At 43.7% G+C, this 20,834-nt stretch overlaps 1 non-coding gene across 1 annotated transcript; it reads left to right on the top strand.

The window, feature by feature from the left end:
* The first annotated feature begins 382 nt into the window (after positions 1-382).
* Positions 383-546, top strand: LOC130275194 (U1 spliceosomal RNA). Its single transcript, XR_008844690.1, has one exon. It is a non-coding gene; the product is annotated as a U1 spliceosomal RNA (small nuclear RNA).
* The last annotated feature ends 20,288 nt before the right edge of the window (positions 547-20,834 follow it).

Here is a 20,834-nt window from a genome sequence, read left to right as displayed (position 1 = left end):
GGCAGCCCGCGCGGCCTGCAGAGAATGGTGTCCTGCAGAGAATGGTGTCCTGCAGAGAATGGTGTCCTGCAGAAAATGGTATCCGGCAGAGAATGGTGTCCTGCAGAGAATGGAGTCCTGCAGAGAATGGTGTCCCTGGCGGTTCACACGCTGCTGGTGAGGGGACAGTGCAGCCGGGGCTGACAGCTCCCACTCATCACTAATATAGTATCGGGAGGGACAGCAATCTCGGGGGGGGGGGGGCAATTGTTGCCCCCCTGGATCCGCCACTGCTGGTAGCAACACAGACTGAAACATGCACAGAGCTCAAGGTCTTCTATTCATCACAGCACTGCAACCATGTGAGGGTGGAAGTGGTCCCCCAGCAGGCTTTAGTGATGTCATACTTACCTGGCAGGGGAGATACTACAATCACGAAAGTGGTTCTCCCAGGGAGAGGCTCATCCATTGCACTCCGGGTGTGCTGACCCCTGCGATTTCCCCAAATGCAGGAAACTTGACTGCATCATTTGTGGTAGTGGGGGACTGCGTTCGCGCTTTCCTCTGATTTTTTTTAGTGATGTCATGCCTGCGTGGAAATACCCACTTTCTCCGGTTGGGACATTGCACTGTGAGCAAGAAGAAAGGTATGATACACAGCTTTTAAAGCTCTGAAAATGTTTTTAATATGTTTTTAAGGTAAGGAGGGGTGTTAGGAGTAGTTAGGGAACATAGCCTGAGGTAGTTTAGAACAGTTTATTTGGTGACAGGTACTTTTTAAGGTCTGAACACATAGACCCCTGACTTATCAAAATGTTTGAAATCTCTCTACTCTCTACAGTGTTAAGGCAAAAGGAAGATGTCATTCATATTGGGAGAAAACAAAATATATACATTAAAAAAAATGGGTTAAACTGGCCCTATCATTTGGTGTAGAGTCTACACCAAATGATAGGGCCCATTTAAGCCATTTAATTTTTATGTTTTGTTTTCTCCCAAAATGAAAGACTTTTTTTTTGCCTAAACAGTGTATTACCTATCATGACATCATCTCATTTAGATTGTGAGCTTCTTTATGTTTGATCAGTATTCTCTTCTATCACGATAGGAGGTAGAGAACATGCTTACTCATGAGCAGCTGACATATGTAAATTAATCGTCTGACATCTTATTGATTCTATATCAATGTCTTAATTGGTAATGTTAAATTATTTGCACTAAATTAATCTTCACTTTATTTTTGTCATCCGCTCGGCCAGCCTCATTACTCATTCCTCCCTATTCTGATTAATGCCCCGATGTTATGTATATCTTGGTTCACCGTTCTGTTAATGCATCACCAGGCCGCCATTTCACTGGCTGTTTGAGATGACATGATACATAGACTGCTGGCACAAATTGGATCGGCAGCTGTGTCCTTGTTTCCTATTGATTTATTCCGTGAATATTCCTGCTTCCTAATCTACATCATGTGTTTTGAGATCTTTTCATTTATCAATGGTTGTTACAGTCTGCTATGACATGAGGCTTGTGCTCTGTAAAATATTTCCTCAGTATGTTGATAGAAGCCATGGGGGAAAATATTACTAAAATAATTAAATTAATCGTCTACAAAATATAAATGTAATATGTGAAATTAGTTAATTATTTTAAAAAATACCTATGTGTTGATTATTTTATATATTGATATATACCTTGAGGGGGACATTTACTAAATGTAGAATTACTTGCAATTTTTATAGGAAAATGTCAGCCTGTTTACTCACACTGTACCCAATACACTGAGTTATAATGTGGGTGAACAGGAGTCCAGCAAGGGGTCACTTACTAAAATATGTTCAGTAGGAAGAAGATCCTTTGCTAAATTCAGTAAATTGCAGGCGGGGCCCGGCAGCTCAATTTACATATCCGTGGCCTGTGACTCCCCATCCTAGTGACGTGGAGTCCCTGGTCATGTGAACGCTCTGCATGAGAGTGCATGCACCAACTAAGTGCTCACGTGACCTGCGACTCCATGTCACTAGGACGTGGAGTCACAGACCATGAATATGTAAATCGAGCCGGCGGGCCCTGCCTCTAGCGCACAATTCACTGAATTTAGCAGTGGTTCTTCTGAAGGACATGTCTCAGGACGTACTGGACATATTTTAGTTAGTGCCCCATTGTTGGATTCCTGTTCACCCACACTATAACCCAGTATGGTACTGCTGACTGGAAGGAGTGTCTGTAATGACGTGAAACTAGTCGTCATCCTGTGGTACACCCCCTGCACCTGAAAGCTGTACTGCTGACTAGAAGGAGCGTCTGTAATGACGTAAAACTAGTCGTCATCCTGTGGTATGCCCCCCGCACCTGAGAGCTGTGTCTCTTGTTCCCCGCTTGTTCATTGTTCATTGTTTACCTGCCTGACTGATTGACACTACAATAAAGACAGTTTTTTTTGGCAACCTTATGCGTGGGTGAGTGCAGCTTTTTCTATTATTCTCTACTATATGTATTGCACAAGCACCTCGGTTTTATTAGCTGGCTTCCCCTTGTTACACCATCCGAGTAAAATTTTCTAAGAATTTGCTATATATAGCCTTCTATTAGTGTTGCATATACTGCCGCTGCAGTGCCTGACCACCATAGTTTCTCTTAGCATTTTTTAATTGTGTAAAATACTTTCATCTTTACATAGTTGAATGTGCTCACAACAAAATCACACAAAATTATTAATGGAAATTTAATTTATCAACCCATGGAGGTCTGGATATGGAGTCACACTGAAAATCAAAGTGGAAAACCACACTACAGGCTGATCCAACTTTGATGTAATGTCCTTAAAACAAGTCAAAATGAGGCTTAGTAGTGTGTGTGGCCTCCACATGCCCGTATGACCTCCCTACAAGGTCTGGGCATTCTCCTGATGAGGTGGCGGATGGTCTCCTGAGGGATGTCCTCCCAGACCTGGACTAAAGCATTCGCCAACTCCTGGACTGTCTGTGGTGCAACGTGGCGTTGATGGATGGAGCGAGACATGATGTCCCAGATGTGCTCAATCAGATTCAGGTCTGGGGAATGTCCATAACATCAATGCCTTCCTTTTGCAGAAACTGCTGACACACTCCAGCCACATGAGGTCTAGCATTGTCTTGCATTAGGAGGAACCCAGGGCCAACCACACCAGCATATGGTCTTACAAGGGGTCTGAGGATCTCATCTCGGCACCTAATGGCAGTCAGGCTACCTCTGGCAAGCACATGGAGGGCTGTGCGGCCCTCCCAAAAAATGCAACCCCATAACATTACTGACCCACCATCAAACCAGTAATGCTGGAGAATGTTGCAGGTAGTAAAACGTTCTGCACGGCGTCTCCAGACTCTGTCACATCTATCACATGAACTCAGTGTGAACCTGCTTTCTTCTGTGAAGAGCACAGGGTGCCAGTGGCCAATTTGCCAATCTTGGTGTTCTCTGGCAAATGCCAAACATCCTGCACGGTGTTGGGCTGTAAGCACAACCCCCACCTGTGGATGTCAGGCCCTCATACCACCCTCATGGAGTCTGTTTCTGACCATTTGAGTGGATATATGCAAATGTGTGGCCTGCTGGAGGTCATTTTGCAGAGCTCTGGCAATGCTGCTCCTGCTCCTCCTTGCACAAAGGAGGAGGTAGCAGTCCTGCTGCTGGGTTGTTGCCCTCCTACGGCCTCCTCCACGTCTCCTGATGCACTTGGCCTGTCTCCTGGTAGCACCTCCATGCTCTGGACACTACGCTGACAGACACAGCAAACCTTCTTGCCACAGCTCGCATTAATGTGCCATCCTGGATGAGCTGCACTACCTGAGCCACTTGTGTGGGTTGTAGACTCTGTCTCATGCTACCACTAGAGTGAAAGCAACTCCAGCATTCTAAAGTGACCAAAACATCAGCCAGGAAGCATAGGAACTGAGAAGTGGTCTGTGGCCACCACCTGCAGAACCACTCCTTTTTTGGGGGTGTCTTGCTAATTGCCTATCATTTCCACCTGTTGTCTGTTCCATTTGCAAAACAGCATGTGAAATTGATTATCAACCAGTGTTGCTTCCTGAATGGACAGTGTGATTTCACAAAATTGTGATTGACTTGGAGTTACATTGTGTTGTTTAAGTGTTCCCTTTATTTTTTTGAGCTGTGTATTTGCACTTATCCACACCAAATAAACAGTGGTAGTCATCCTTCACTGTGTCTGGAGTTTCCATCTGCACTCAAACACCCATCATGTCTGACACCTATGCCAGATAGTGTCCCTGGGGATCTAAGACCATCATCCATAGTGTGGCCCCCAAACCAGCCTATACTAGCCCTTTGGGTACAGCTGTGGGACCCCTTAAAGGGGTACTCCGCCCCTAGACATATTATCCCCTATCGTGATTTCTGATCACAGGGGTCCCGCCGTTGTATGCAGCGGATGTCTGGGGTGCCGCAGCTGAGATGGTGGGGGGTCCCCAGCAGCAAGACCCCCGCAATCACATATCTTATACCCTATTCTTTGGATAGTAGATAAGATGTATAGGGGTGGAGTACCCCTTTAAGCTCTCCTGACTTTGACCGTCTGTGACACTGGCAGCTCGTAGGTTCTGTCTTTCACATCAATGAAAGATAGGTAAAGGATCAAGATGTGAAGCCATTTTGTGCTGGAAAAATGCTTAAAGATGATGTTTAAATAGATTCTGACTACATTTCAGATGAAACATTCAAGAACAATAAATTGTAGAGCACTTGGAAACAGGCCAGTGCTCTGTCCCCAGAAGACTGACATCCACAATGGACTTGATTGAGCGCAGAAAGAGCTAGAATGCTGAGAAGAAACCAAATGTATAATTTCCTGTAAGAAGTAAGATGGGATTGAAGAAGTGAGATAGTGCCCTTTGACATTTTATTGTGGATTGAAAGCCATTTGGTTTATATGGATGCTGGCTTCTTTGGAATTTATTTTGCACTTGAGACTGCAGACACCACTATTCAGTCCAGGAGGACGGATGCTAAATCACCTTAAGAGCTGAACTGTATAGATTCGCTTTGCTGCCCTAACCCAGAATCTAAGTATCTTGCCAAGGTAGAGTGCCTTGTTGGCACTTCTATAGATGCCCAGCTCCCAAGTACCAAGCTGAAGGCCTCTCGCCTTCTGTGTGCAATTTATAATAATGGCATCATCATATGGGTCAGAGAAGCCTTTGGACTCTCTTTTTACTAGGACAAAGGTACTACTTCCGCCTCTGCCACAACTGTAGCTGTATTCAGGGTCCCTGTGATAGAAACTTATAATAACTATATAAAATACATAGCAAAATGGCTAAATGATATTATCCGTCAAACGCAGGCAATTTCCCGCACTGCATAACAATGAGTCTTTGACTAATGATGTAACAGATGTCACAAGTAACATAATACTAATGCCGTTATATGTGTTAATACAAAATTTAACTGAGATCTGCCATAACAAATGTTAATTTCCCTGCGGTATTTCACTAATGCAAACAATTTAATAGAGGATGTAACTCAAACCATTGTACAAAGATTGCTTAAATGTTACAGAACTTGACATTTTTGGAAGAATAGCATGCGAGCAATAGGACATTTGTTTCTATTCATGGACTATAGGTGCAACATAATCATTTTTAGGTGAGCAAGCAATGAAGTTGCACTGGACAACTATTGTTTTTACTCAAATTATTATTATTATTATTATTATTATTATTATTATTATTATTGTTATTATTTGGCCAAGCAAAGAAGTTGCACTGGACACCTATTGTTTTTGCTCACATTTAGGGAGGAGCAAATTGCATCTGACGAATCCGAATTTGTTACGAATTTCAGGAAAAATTTGCTTTGCAACGAATGCGAATATCACTGTGATTCAATCGCATGCAACGCTTCATTAAACTTCATTTAGTGCAGTCCAGGCTTCCTCTAAGATGGCGGCTCCACATGTCAGGACATGGGGCAACAAATTCTGGGAAGGTGGGATGACTCTGAATCACATGCAGCATGCAGCCTATCAGCAGCCAGCCACCCCTGTGATGTCACAGCCCTATATAATCAGCAGTCATTTTGCGGCCAGTCACATCAGCATTCTATTGCAGAGAGAGAGAGGGACAGAGAGTAGTGTGTGTTGTCCAGAAAAGCTTTTTTACATCAGTGATTCACCTCAAGCCCAAATCCAGCCTAGAAGCACTGATAGGGAAGGGAGAGAGATAGAGAGAGAAAGTGCAAATGTGGGTGCATTACAGCAGCGATACAACTGAAAAGCTAATAGAAGCCAGCCAGTTAGAGTGAGTGGAGCACTAAAAGCCACAATCACCTGCTATTAGTATCTAATACTGGATGAGTAGTGGAGCGTATTGTCCTTTATTAAGTATAAGTTGTGCATACATATGTGGTGTACCATTTTGTTCCTGTTAAAGTCTTAAGGGCCTAAGGGCCAAATTACTGTGAAAGGCCAACCAAGAGTACACACTTGCTGCTGTTCTAGACAAATACTGTTTTAAGCATAGTGGAGCGCATTGTACTCCCCTCATAAGTGCATACCACATACGTACATCTAAGTGATGTACCATTTTGTTCCTGTTATAGTCCTAAGTGCCTAGTTACTGTGAAACGCCATCCAAAAGTACACACCTGCTGGTGTTGAATACAAATACTGTTTTAAGCATACTGGAGCATATTGTACTTCCATCATAAGTGCATACCACATACGTACATCTTAGTGGTGTACCATTTTGTTCCTGTTATAGTCCTAAGGGCCTAGCTACTGTGAAAGGCCATCCAAAAGTACACACCTGCTGGTGTTGTAGACAAATATTGTTTTAAGCGTAGTGGAGTGCTGTTTACTCCCCTCATAAGTGCATACCACGTACGTACATCTAAGTAGTGTACCATTTTGTTCCTGATTAAGTCCTAGGGGCCTAGTTACTGTGGAAGGCCATCCAAAAGTACACACCTGCTGGTGTTGTAGACAAAGACTGTTTTAAGCTTAGTTTAGCTCCTCCTCTCATATACTCTCTAAGTATGTCAGGCAGAGAAGTGCCAGGACATGCACGTGGACGTGAGGAGTGACAGAGGCCTAAATTCATCAGGTGCAGACAGCAAGAGGCCTGAGATCCAGGTATCAGCTAGCGGTCGTGTCTCGACCCGCAACCCATCTGCCATCATTGATTGGTTAACAAGGTCAGCCACTTCATCACAAGTGACATCTGACACCCCCAGTCAACAGTCAGTGGGTTCCTCAGACACAACCCTCATTTGGAATGGCCCGGGCACAGTCCCTGTCCTCCCATTGCCTCTGTCCTATGCTGTTTCCTCCCCCACAGAAGTATCTTATGCTGTGGGTTCAGCTCCACTATTTAGTGAGGACGATCCAATAGATGACATTCAGCAGCTATTGGCCAGCCAAGAAGTGGATGAGACATCTGCCGCTTCCTCTGCTAGGAGAGCAAGTAGGGATGAGCAGAGTAGCATGGGAGGTGGTGTTGTGAGCGTTAAGGCTGCTGAAGCAGACACTGTTGAGGAACCTGAGCAGGACATCAGTGACATGCAGACACAACTCGATGAGTTGTCATCATCAGGAGAATAGCATTGCAGGTTGCCCGTGAGGCAGCAGATGAGCCAGCAAGGTGGTAGCATGGTTACCAGTCAGCACGGTAGCAGAAGTGGAAAGTCTGGAGCTAAACGTTCCAGGGGGAGACCACCTGCTTCGCGGCAGCCTACCTTCCCGGGAGGTAGGGGAACAGGGCTTCCTGGAGTCAGCAGCAGTAGCAGTCAATCAGTGTGGACTGTTGGTCGGAAAAACAGCTACTCGGCGGTGTGGCAGTTTTTCATCAATCATAAGAAGGAGGCTAACATGGCCACATGAAAGATGTGGCGGCAGAAGGTGAAGCGTGGCCAGAGTCCCTATTGTCAGCACCATGGTCCTGCGTCAACATATGCAGAGTCACCATAAAGCTGCCTGGAAGAACCATGACTCCGATGTGGTGGTCCAGCCTGCTGCATCACCCAGTGGCACGCCCCTCCCTGATACAGCCAACCAAGGCTTCACCACCTCAGCCGAAGGGAGCTGTGTGTCATACCCATCTTCTGTCGCTCCAGATTTTCCTGCTCCTCCTGCTTTGAGTCAATCATTCCGTCAGCAATCCATCAGCGAAGCCATGTCCAAGAGACAACAGTATGCACCCACTCATCCAATGGCACAGAAGCTGAATGTGCTCCTGACCAAGTTGCTGGTGCTGCAGCCCCTCCCTTTTCAAGTGGTGGACTCTGCACCTTTCAGAGAACTGATGGCGAGTGGAGAGTCCCAAGCCGTCATTTCTTTCAAAAAAGGCAGTACCAGCCCGACACAATTTTGTGGAACAGAAGGTGTTCCAGTCCTTGAGCCTGTCAGTGTGTACCAAAGTGCACGGCAGCACTGTCGTGTGGAGCTGTAATTGCGGTCAGGGACAACAACTTGGTGATTGTGGTTCCTGCACAGCCACAACTTGGACAGGTCACGCCGCTTCCGCCTCCACGCTCTCAAGCCGTTGGGCCTGTGACAGTGTGCGACTCCGCCTCCTCATCCCCCACCGTGTTCTCAGCCTTCACTGCATGGACAAGTCTCAGTGCCCTTCAAGTATACCATGTGTGCAGGGCACAACGGTGTCACGCTGTTCTTCACATGGTTTGCCTTGGCGAATGGAGTCACACAGGGAAGGAACTGCTAAAAGTCATTCATCAAGAAATCGAATCATGGCTTACTCCACTAAAACTGGAAATGGGAACCATGGTGACCGATAATGGAACGAACATCTTGTCTGCACTACAACAAGGAAGCCTGAGCCATGGGCCCTGCATGGCACACGTGTTCAATCTACTTGTCAAGTGGTTCCTAAAGTATTCCCCCAATCTGCAAGACATTCTAACAATGGGAATGAAACTTTGCATGAACTTCAGCCACTCGTACACCACAAAGCACACCCTCCTTGAGCTGCAGCATCAGAACAGTATCCCCCAACATAGTCTGATTTGCGATGTTTCCACACATTGGAATTCCACCCTCCATATGTTGGACCGACTATACGAACAGAGAAAATCCATCACCGATTTCTTAATGATCCAAGTGGATAGGAGAACTCCCCTGTGTAACTTCAATGTTAAACAGTGGCAGCTCATACGTGACACCTGTAGTTTGTTCTGGCCCTTTGAGGAAGTAACATTACTAGGCAGTCACCAGGATTACGGGATGAAGGACGTCAATCCACTGCTTCATTTCCTACAACACATGTGTGAAACGATGGCTGGTCAGGGCACTGGAGATGTGGTGCCTACATCTTACGGCCACATGAGCCCTGTGGGGGCTGAACTGGAGGATGAGGAGGAGGAGGGGGAGGAGTGGGAGGGGCACAGTGAAGCACAGTTTAGGTTTCACGAAATGGGCAGTTTTTCTAGTCTTCTGACAGGAGAGGAGGAGCAGGAGCAGCTAGAGGAGCTAGAAGGTTATGAGGAAGGCGAGACACAGGACCCAGACAAACCCTGGAAGTATGCAGTGTAGATGGAGGCAGAGAGTCCCTCAGAGTCACTTGCCCAAATAGCACGATGCCTGCTCAATTGCTTGCGTAGTGACCACCGAATTGTCACCATCCAGCAGCGGGATGAATTCTGGCTCTCCACCTTATTGGACCATCGCTTCCAGCACAAAATGAGAGGGAGGACAAACTGACCTACTAGAGAGACATAACACGTAGTCAGTTGGCCAATGCCTATCGGCGCCATCTTCCATCCTCTCGCAGGTCTGACTAGGGTGGCCCTCTGTGCTCATATTCCACTGCCATGGCTGCTGGGTAGGGGTGGGGTGGCAGGAGCAGTACCAGCTCCAACAGCAGCAGCCTGAGTCTACAATCGCTGATGAGTAGCTTTCTTTACCCGCATAGTGAAGCAACTCATCAGGAGAATGTAGACCTGGAGCCGGACCTGAACCAGCAGGTGGTATCATACCTTGACATGACCATGCCAACACACCTTGTAGAACTTTTAATAATATTATTATTATGTACACAAAAGGAAAGGTGTAAAAAAACACCATGTGCCACCTACGCCACTAAGTATTGATGTGATGCAAAGACCTCTAAAAGGTAAAAGGGAACAACGTATGGTCCATTGTAACCAGGCGAGGTAAAAAATTCTCCTGTAAGGCCCTGCTCTCGCATGATTAATTCCCTTCTTGCCACCTACAACCTTTCCCTATTGCCACCTACAAACACTTCCATTTCCCAGGGTTTTTAGGTGGAAATAAGGAGAGTTTTCTGTGTGGGGCCGCCCTTTTTAGGGCGAGTAACACTTGCCAAGAAGGGAATTAATAGGGCAAGAGTAAGGCCTTACAGGGGGATTTTTTCCTCCCACCTGCTACAATGGGCAGTTCCTTGTTCCCTTCCACCTTTTCGAGGAAAGTGTTACTTTTAAAAAGGGCGACCCCACACAGGAACCTGCGAGAGTAGGGCCTTACAGGGGAAGTGTTTACCCCCACCGGTTACAATGAACCATACGTTGTTCCCTTCCACCTTTTAGAGGTCTTTGCATCACATCAATACTTGGTGGTGTAGGTGGCACATGGTGTTTTTTGCACACCTTTCCTTTTTTTTGATAAAAAAAAAAATTGGATACATATGTTTTATCCTAAGAATATTACTAAAAGCTAAGTTTTACGTAATGCATATCCTCAATACTTACTTGCGCACACTAAAACTTTTACAAAAGAGACCGTTTTCTTCTGCCTACCTGCCTCCCTCCTGCCACCCTCCTGATGCCACATATCTAATGCCAAGTTCTACTTTTTTCACCCACCTTTGTCACCGGGTACTGGTATTTCCACCCACTGCCCCACTATGTCACTGGGTCACTTTCAAGACTCCTGATGCTTCTGATACCACCTCCAGGCTGTTGCATTCTGCAACCACATGTTCTCCTCCTGCTGATGCCAGCTCCAGGCTGTCTTATACTGCCACCATATGTTATCCTCATGCTGCTGCCACCTCCAGGCTGCCTCATTCTGTCACCATATGTTATCCCCATGCTGCTGCCACCTCCAGGCTGTCTCATTCTACAGCTATATGGTCTCCTCCTGCTTCCGCCACCTCCAAGCTGTGTCATTCAGCCACTATATGGTCTCCTCTTGCTGCCGTCAACTCCAGGCTGTGCCATTTAGCCACTATATGGTCTCCTCTTGCTACCGCTGACTCCAGGCTGTGCAATTAGTAACATAGTTCATAAGGTTGAAAAAAAAACAGAGTCCATCAAGCTCAACCTATTTCCCTAGTGAGTCCCTACTGAGTTGATTTAGAGGAAGGCAAAAAAACATCATACAAAAGGTAAAAATTCCTTCCCGACTCCAAGTATGGCAGTCAGAATAAATCCCTGGATCAACGTTCTGTCCCTATAAATCTAGTATACATAACCAGGGATGTTATTATTCTCAAAAAATGCATCCAGAGCCCTTTTGAACTCTTTTACAGAGTTCCCCATGACCACCTCCTCAGGCAGAGAATTCCACAGTCTCACTGCTCTTACAGTAAAGAACCCCCTTCTGTGCTGGTATAGAAACCTTCTTTCTTCAAGACGTAAAGAGGATGCCCCCTTGTTATAGATACAGTCCTGGGTATAAATAGATCATGGGAGAGATCTCTGTACTGCCCCCTGATATATTTATACATATATATTAGGTCTTTCCTAAGTCTTCTTTTTTCTAAACTAAATAAGCTTAATACTGATAATATTTCTTGGTACTGTATTCCTCCCATTCCCCGTATTACCCTGGTTGCCTATCTTTGAACCCTCTCCAGCTCCACTATATATTTCTTGTACACTGGTGCCCAGTATTGTACACAGTGTTCCATGTGTGGTCTGGCTAGTGATTTATACAGTGTTAGAATTATTTCCTTGTCATGGGCATCTATGCCCCTATTGATGCACCCCATGATTTTATTTTGCCTTGGCAGCATCTTCCCGACACTGGTCACTAAAGCTAAATTAACTATTAACTAAGATTCCTATGTCCTTTTGCACATCAGTCATTGCAAGTGTGCGCCCATTTAATATATAATCCCAGCCCGGATTATTCTTCCCCATGTGCATAACTTTACATTTATCAGTGTTGAACCTCATCTGCCACTTCTCAGCCCAAACCTCCAACCTATCCAGATCCATTTGTAACAGTGCACTGTCCTCTACAGTGTTTACCGCTTTACAGAGTTTAGTATCATCTGCAAAGATTGCTACTTTATAATTCAACCCCTCTACAAGGTCATTAATGAATATATTAAATAGGACAGGACCCAAGACTGGTTGACCACTGTATGACTAATAATCTAACATTATACTCACCATATTATATATTAGAAACACGCCTATCCTCTGGTCTTGCACCTCCTACCAACAGGATACACCCGTGGATATCCCATAAGGTAATTCTTATCATGCACGACACTACTTATACCCCTATATCTAGGTTCTATCCATACTTACCTCCGCACATACTTTCTTATAGATTGTTGGCTCAATCAACCTCATAGGACCAGATAACCCTCATTACGGATGGGCCCACTACCCTACCCATAAGGTAATATTAACTTCCTATATATCTGTCTAGATCATCACAAATATTTCTATGTGACCCATACCCCAATATTACCTTACCTTTTCTCCTGCTCTAGATCATCAACTATAATCTACAACTGTCAGTGTCTGCATACTTATCATGGATCCTCCCTCTTAAATCACACCGAGGAGCACCGTTCTATCCACAGCTCTACATGTGTAGGCACACACATCCTGGTGCCCAGGTCATTAATTAACCCCCTTAAAGTATTCCTACGTCTCCCCGAGGAGCTACCCTTGTTGCCACAAGGTAGCGAAACGCGTTGGAGCAATATATGCTGTTATTAGCATCTAATGCATAACATGGGTATATCAGATGCTTTATGTCTATCTGACCTAATTTTGTATGTTGGTGAATGCTAATGTCTGTCCCTGGGTCACATCCAAGGACTTTGTCCACTTTGTTATATGACACATGTAACAAATCCCCATTACGGGTTGTATATATCTGGGTACCATTTGGGAAGTTATTTTGTGAAGCTACACTGTACCTGCCCATAAAGCCCCTACCTTCTATATCCTTGTTCTAGCCTAGGGACTATAAGAAGGTTCCAGAGTAGGCCCTGGTCACAAGGACTAGGGACTAGGGATATATATTTATCTGTTTCTAATGTCATTTACCTACTGTCCTTAATTGTGTAATAATTTTGTTCTCTTTGTAATACTAATAAATATTGCAATGGATATGTTTCTTCTTGATTTTCTATGGCATTGGTCAACATGAAATTCAGTGGTGCATCCTCCTTCCTCCTTTTCTTCCTCTTCCTCCTCTTCCTTTTCCCCTCTTCCTCTTTCCCTTCTTCTTCTTCTTCTTCTTCTTCTTCTTCTTTTTCAGAAGAGCCAGAGATCCTAATAATAGTAAATGCATACTGTCAGCCTTTCTGCACCTTTTGTGTTTTTTTTCTAGTAGAGTTTGACTCTTCCTCTTCTTTGTCTTCCTCCTCTTTCTCATCTTCTTCCTCTATCTCTTCATTCTCTCTTCTTTCTCTTCCTCCTTTTTCTCTCCCTCCTCTTTTTCCTCCTCCTCCTCTTCCTCCTTTTTCTCTCTTCCTCGTCTTCTTCCTCTTTCTCCTCTTTTTCTCTCCTCTTCCTCGTTCTCCTCTTTCTCTTTGTCCTCTTCTTCTACCTCACTCTGTGCTCTTAATCTTTTATGCCTATTATCAGGATTGGTCTGAAGGTGCCCCTTTCATCTGTTGGAGTTATCAATGATTGCCAATTCTTGCTGAACTGATTTGTTTGCCCTGCCGACTGACCAGTAGAGTTTACCTTCTTTTGGTACTTTTTAAAAGAAACATGTAGTTTCAGTTTTTTAGGGCAGTTCCAGACAAGGTGCAGGAAATCAGAATCCTCCAACTTACATTTTGGACAATTAGCATTCCGTCTAATTCCCATTCTACATAGACCTTGAGGGGTATAATAGAGTCTATACAAAATATTTACCTGAACCATTTTGTGGGACCTGCAGTAGGATGACAGCAATAGTTTTATTCCAATCCACCCTTGAGATGCTACCCAAGTCCCTCTCCCATCTCCCCTTAATACGTCCCAGAAAACTTTTTGATATCGCTGTTCCAAGCATTTTTTACATTTTAGACATTGGTTTGGGCACCATAGGGCCCCTCAGAAAGTCGAAAATGGGGTGAGAGAGTACCCTCCTATAATCCCCTTCGACTGCTTAATGGTCTGCGTTAACAATTTGAAGGAACCACAATTTCTGTGCTGCTGAAACCCCAAATTTGCCTCTTACTTGTTCAAGTTAGATCACCTGTCTGTCTTGGTAAAGCTGATATACATATCTCAAGCCCTTTTTAACCAAATACTGTGAAACTTTAATTTTAGAAAATTCCTTAATTAACACATTTTGCCAAAGTGGTGTGCACTCAAAACTACCATTTATTTTGCAAAAAAATTTACATTTCCCCCACACTTTATTGTATAAGTGTGCATAAGCATTCTTCCTAACTTTGTGAAGTGTCAGAAATCCTGCCTCTAGCAACTTAAATGTATCCTTATAGTGGCTAGTAATAGAGAAGAAGTCTGTGTTCACACTGTTAGTTTTGTGCTGATACCCGTGCTCTGTGTTTAGTATTCCTGTTTAGTCCTGCCCGTATCCCTCCATATTTTGGAGTTTGGTTTTCTCTGGAGTCTGTTCAGACTCATCCGGTTCTCAGTCCAGTGTTCCATGTATCATATTTTTATACTTATATTTTTATACTAGGCCAGTATCCCGATCACACAGGGGGGGATGCCCGCTGGTTAGGAGTCTATTTTGCTTTTATATTGATGTCCCTCCATGTTTAGAGTGGGGAGTCTAGCTTGTTCTTTGTTTGAGTCCTCTGAACTAGTATCTGTTTGTGTAGAGGGTTTTGTCTCCAGTGTTAACTGTGTTCTTAATCCTGCCCTGTTAGTATTTATATCCTGCCTTTTTTTTCTATTCCTGTTACGTTTCTGACCTGTCCCCGACTATGTACTGTATTATTTGTGTACCCATTGCACTTTACATAATTGCACCCATTGCACTTTAGCACAGGAAGGGACCAGCTCAAAGTTGTCAATCTGGCCTTTAGGGCGAATGGGCAAGAAGGCAGGGAGATTGTTTCAAGGAACAGCTTAGGGCTCACTCTCCCTGCCCACCCCCGGACAAGTAGTCCACTTGAGGCTGTAGTATCAGCAGCCCCCTGTAGGAAGTAGTATCAGCAGCCCCTTCTAAGAAGTAGTATCAGAAGCCCCTTTTAGGCAGTAGTATCAGCAGCCTCATTTAGGCAGTAGCATAAGCAGCCCCCTTTAGGCTGCAGCATTAGCAGCACCTTTTAGGCAGTAGCATCAGCAGCCCCCTTTAGGCAGTAGCATCAGCAGCCCCTTTTAGGCAGTATGAAAAGCAGCCCCCTTTAAGCAGTTGCAAAACAGCCCCCTTTAGGCAGTAGCAAAAGTAGCCCCTTTTAGGCAGCCCCCTTTAGTCAGTAGTATAAGCAGCCCCTTACAGTTAGTAATTGCAGCAGCAGCTCCCAGAAGGAAGTTGTAGCACCCCACTCCCCCCTGGTAGGTAGACAGACAAGACCCTCTTCTCTATATTAGCAAAGGTTAAGTATAAATAAAACAACAAAGAAAAACTCACCTTCCCACCGCACACACACAGAGCCATCTGCTCCTGTAATATCTGTGTCCAGGCCGGCCGCACAAAACGTCTATGTCATGGTGTCGTCGGTGCAATGATATGACATCATTGTGCTGCCGATGCCGTGAAAGATGCTATGTGTGGCCTTCCGGCAGGTACTGGGGAGTGAGTGTGGGGGCTGGGAGCTTACAGCTCTTAGCTCTACCACTCTGCAGCCACTGCACGCAGGGTCCTGATATTAAAGTCAGTCCAGCCCTGGGCATATCAAGAAACTGTAAAAAGGTGTTTGATCATGGCACCCCAAGTTATTTAATCTGATATATTTTTTTTAGGTCCTCTTCAATAAGTGATTGTTTGTCGATGGTCCTGCAGACCATGTGGACAAGTCATTATTAACTCAAACTCTATACCCTGGACCAGGGACATGTTTCTCACATTCTGTAACACCTGCTAAACTTTATCCAGGAAACAACTGTACCAGCACATACAGAGCCAAGTAAAGGCCACAATAGTGCTGTTAGGCAGCACTTTAGTGCAACTGTACTTATATGGTTGTCTTTGATGGTATTGAGGGTCTACTTTACCACAACTACTACTATACTAGGATTCTTGTGGCCTAGCTGTCTCCCATAGTCTGTGGTCCCACCACTACCATTGCTGCCACTGCTAGGAATCGTAAGGCTCAATCTCTCTTTGTCAACAGTATAGGTTCTCCACAGTCATAGTTCCCCTACAATCTGTGGGTTCTGCAGCTATCTCCACTGTATCCATGATGGATTATCACACAGAGACCAGGAACTTTCACTTGTCAAAGAGTTCACTCATAAACTCTTTAGCTCAAAGTACACATCCTGGTTGGCAGGAAAACCACCCATTTCATGTTAACAATGGATCCTGCCGACGTAACAATCACCTGCACCCTATACCCACCAATAACGTGTCCATAAAAGACATAAAAAAAACTATCAATGTAAGTACACAACTAAAAGCACATCTGCAGTTATATATATATGCATATATATACATATATATATATATATATATATATATATATATATATATATATATTTATATATATATATATAAATATACATTATATATATATATATATATATATATATATATATATATATATATATATATACATATACACACAAAGGGAGTTCACTGGCATTCTACTCACTCTCCTTACATACACCTGTGCCACTAATGATGGCAACAAGCAGCTTGAAGTCAATCCTGAGAAACTACTATAGCTTTATCAAGTATATAAGAAAAGTGTTCCAGATACTTTTTGCTGCTAGTTTTCAAGAAAGAAGAAATGTATCAGTAGCAGTACTTCAATGCATTACCTGATCTATGGTAGCCTGGGAATAAAAAGCCAGAAAATCAGATAAGACATTAGTTATTAACACAAAAACATATAGTGAATTTAAAAGAGTATCTTGAAGGATATCTCCACTTTCAGATTAATAACTACAAATCCACAGATGAGAAATTTTTCTGAAGATAATGTTTTTCTCTCAGGAATGATAACATGGATATACAAAGGTGATATTGGGTCTTGTATAAATGGGAATGTCTTTCACTGTTTTTGCTCCAAGAACTGTTGACAGCCAAAAATGTCTACATAAAAAGGAACTGTCACTTATTCTGAAATGTCTGTGTTCGTGAATACTTGTACTTCCCATGAAATAAGAACTGCATTAGGGTGGGCTAGGTTATGTGTCGCAACATGACCACAGTCATTACTTGTGATGTTCCAAGTCAACTGCTGCCAAAGAAAATAAAATCATAGTATGTATTCAAAGAGGCATCGAGGCACATGACAAGAACATAGTTTTACCTCTATACAAATCACCAGTCAGACCACATATGGAGTATTGTGTCCAATTTTATAAGAAGGGGATGGCTTAACTGGAGCAGGTGCAGAGGAGTGCGGTAGGTCATCAAGCTTGGGTTATTTAGTTTGGAGAAAAGACGTCTTAGGGGCAATTTAATCACAATGTAGAAATATATATGGACAGTACAGAGATCTTTCTAGTGATCTTTTTATACCTAGGCCGGTTACCATGACAAGGGGGCATCCTTTATGTCTAGAGGAAAGAAGGTTTCACCATTGAGACTATAGAACTCCCTGTCATATGATGTTGTGATTGTGGAATTGATAGGGATGACCCTTATGCTTCTAATCTCTGATCAATATATTATTACTAATATGCCATTGCTGAAATGGAAAAATATATTTGTTACCTGCCCCTTAACCCATGAACCAGCTTGCAATATGCTCGTGACTACGATGGAGGCCTTGCCATGACGCCGGCGCGACCGAGATAAGAAGTGAAAGACAAAGAACTCTGGAATTTCCCTGTAGAGGAACTTCTGCCAAGAAATTAATGGACACTAGATATGCTAATATATACGGACGCAATAATCAAACAACCAATCAAAATGTAACATGCTGTACTTCCTGAATTAAACTGAACTCCTTTGGGGCAGCTGCGAGTATGCTGAGATAGAGTTTATACCAACATCCTGTTTGGTGCGAAATTTTTAACATACTGCTGACATGTATATTGTTGTCTTAGAATTTTGAATATATATATATATATATATATATATATATATATACACATATATATATATATATATATATATATATATATATATATATATATCGCAGTATACTTTGTACCAGAGCATGAGGGGGCAAACGTTGGTTGACACATACACACTTTTTTTTGTTTAGTGCTGAACACCAATTTTTGTACGGTCAGTCCACTGAGAGATCTTGCTAATAAGGCAATTTGCAACCCTCGCTCTACTTGAGACTTTAAAAGCTTTGAAACCGTTCAATTCCTGCACTGGTTACATTTTAAGAGTAAAATATGAACCGTTTGCCCTCTGCATTTAAAAGTTCAACCTCCTCCCTCCCTGGGTGTGAAGAGCCACGTGACATAGTGATGCACCATGAGGGAAAGAAGTGTCTTGACAAAATGAAAAAATGTATGTCTATATGTAATTTGTCTGAAAAGGGCAGGTTACACCCAGACTTATGGTCTGAGGCTCTTAAACAACATAAAGGGATTTTAGAAGATAATGATTTGTTGGCATCTGCCCAAGCATGGCACCGTACATTATGCGCTAATGCTAAAGAAAGATATGTGGAGGAGGAATCCAGAGATAAGAAAGGGAGCGTGATTATGTATCTGTATTACAATTATGTATCACCGATCAATAATGATGATGATCCTAGCTGTTGGTTGTGTCCCCTTTGTGGTCAGTAAAACCTGCCCTGAGTAAAAGACTGTGTTTCCTGTGGCCAAGCCTGGCTTGTAAATGCTCCACCATGTACTGCCACAGCATCTCCGTATACTGCAAAAATGGAACCCCCAAAATGCACCCAACCCACTATATGCAATTCTACCTTCTTCTAGTGATGGCCATGTTACTGCACCAACTTCCTGTGCTGTCAGCCACCTTGGTTTACCAGGAAATGCTGCTACATCAACTTCTTGTGCTGTCAGCCATCTTGGCGTACCCAATCTTCTTACTCCCTGTAATGAGCTCTCATCCAGTACACCCAAACAGGCCTTGCCAGTTGCTGGAAGGTGTCCAAATGGAACTTCCTCTAGCATTCATCCTAGTGCTGAAGCACTTAATCACTTTCCAGTTATGACTCAGGATGGGGGTTACTTTGTACCTAATGACCAGATCACTGGCCTATACCCAAATCAAACCCACACACTCTCAGATCAGCCCTCACCGGAAAGCTCTGTATTTCATTCTGCTAATAATTGCTGGGCCTCACCAAGAAGTCATAACTCTCTACCCAGTGAACACAGTCCCCCAGCCCAAGATGAACCCCATGTACAGTTTCAGTCTCCTATCAATGATCATCATCAGTCTCCTATCACTGATCATCATCATCAGTCCCCAGGAAACATACTACTTTCACCTGTTAATGCAATCACACCTACTGTGGTGCAATTTCATGTGCCTTCCAATACCTCCAGCAGTAACATGTACCAAACCATTAGATTGAGTATGGTGTCTGAAAAATTCAACCGGCCCTTGAAACAAACATCTGGAGTAACACCCTACTCCGGGTTGGCATGGGTTTCATGGAAACCCAGCAAGTGCAAGCTGCAGATCCAGCTGCACTATGCACTTTGTACAGTCTCACGAATAAAGAGCAATGTTTATACAGCAGAAGAATGGTGAGTGCAATCCTTACTTTTCTCTTGGAATCATTGTATGGAAGCAATTTGTGCTATATAGGATACAGCACCACTTGCCCTTAATTGTACAACTCTCACAAGAGTATTGGAGGCTGTAAGCCAAGTTAATCCAGCCCAACCTTTTGTATGCAGTGCCAGATAAACTGTATCTACTGTATTTCTGCACATTCTTGCAAGCTATAGTTAACCCTGCAAATCCATATCTTCAGCATAATGATGGCCTTGCTGCTGCTTTAGTGCATGCAGAGGGGACTAGTATACAGCATGACTCTAATCTGTTGGTACTACTCAAGGGCCCATTTCAACCTCACAACTGGCCATTACAGGCTCCGGGACACTGTCTTGCAACATAATAATACATGTTGTTGGTCCCAGATATTCCTCTGCCCAACATGATGCCTGCATAAGACAGCTTCAGTCCACAATACACCACATTCTTTATTTTGCTGGAAAAAAAAGAAATTTCCACCCTGGCCATTGCACCCATCAGTTCTGGACTCTTTGGATTTCTTCCTGATATCTGAGCCAATGCAATAGTGTCCAGTATTAAGAATCACAAGCCAGCACCAACATTGCAAAAAATCAGGCTTATCTCTAAAACATACGAAACATTTGAAGCTCTGGTGGATAATGTCAACTTGTTCAAGAAACCTAAGCTCTTGGGTAAGCACCCCATGCCACATGATGATTCAGATAACTTACAACATAGGTTACCCAGATCCACGCTGTCTAAACTCTTGCCCATACAGCCTGATGATTCCAGAGATCTCCTGCATAGATTCGGTGAACGCAGTCCATCGCAAACTATGCCAATGGTGGTGGAAATAAAGGGTCTGGAAAACCTCTTTCAGAAA

This window comes from Hyla sarda, chromosome 5, assembly GCF_029499605.1.
Source record: "Hyla sarda isolate aHylSar1 chromosome 5, aHylSar1.hap1, whole genome shotgun sequence".
NCBI classification, from domain to species: Eukaryota; Metazoa; Chordata; class Amphibia; order Anura; family Hylidae; genus Hyla; species Hyla sarda.
Note: the sequence above shows the minus strand (reverse complement) of the source record. Positions and strands in the feature narration are given on the sequence as shown.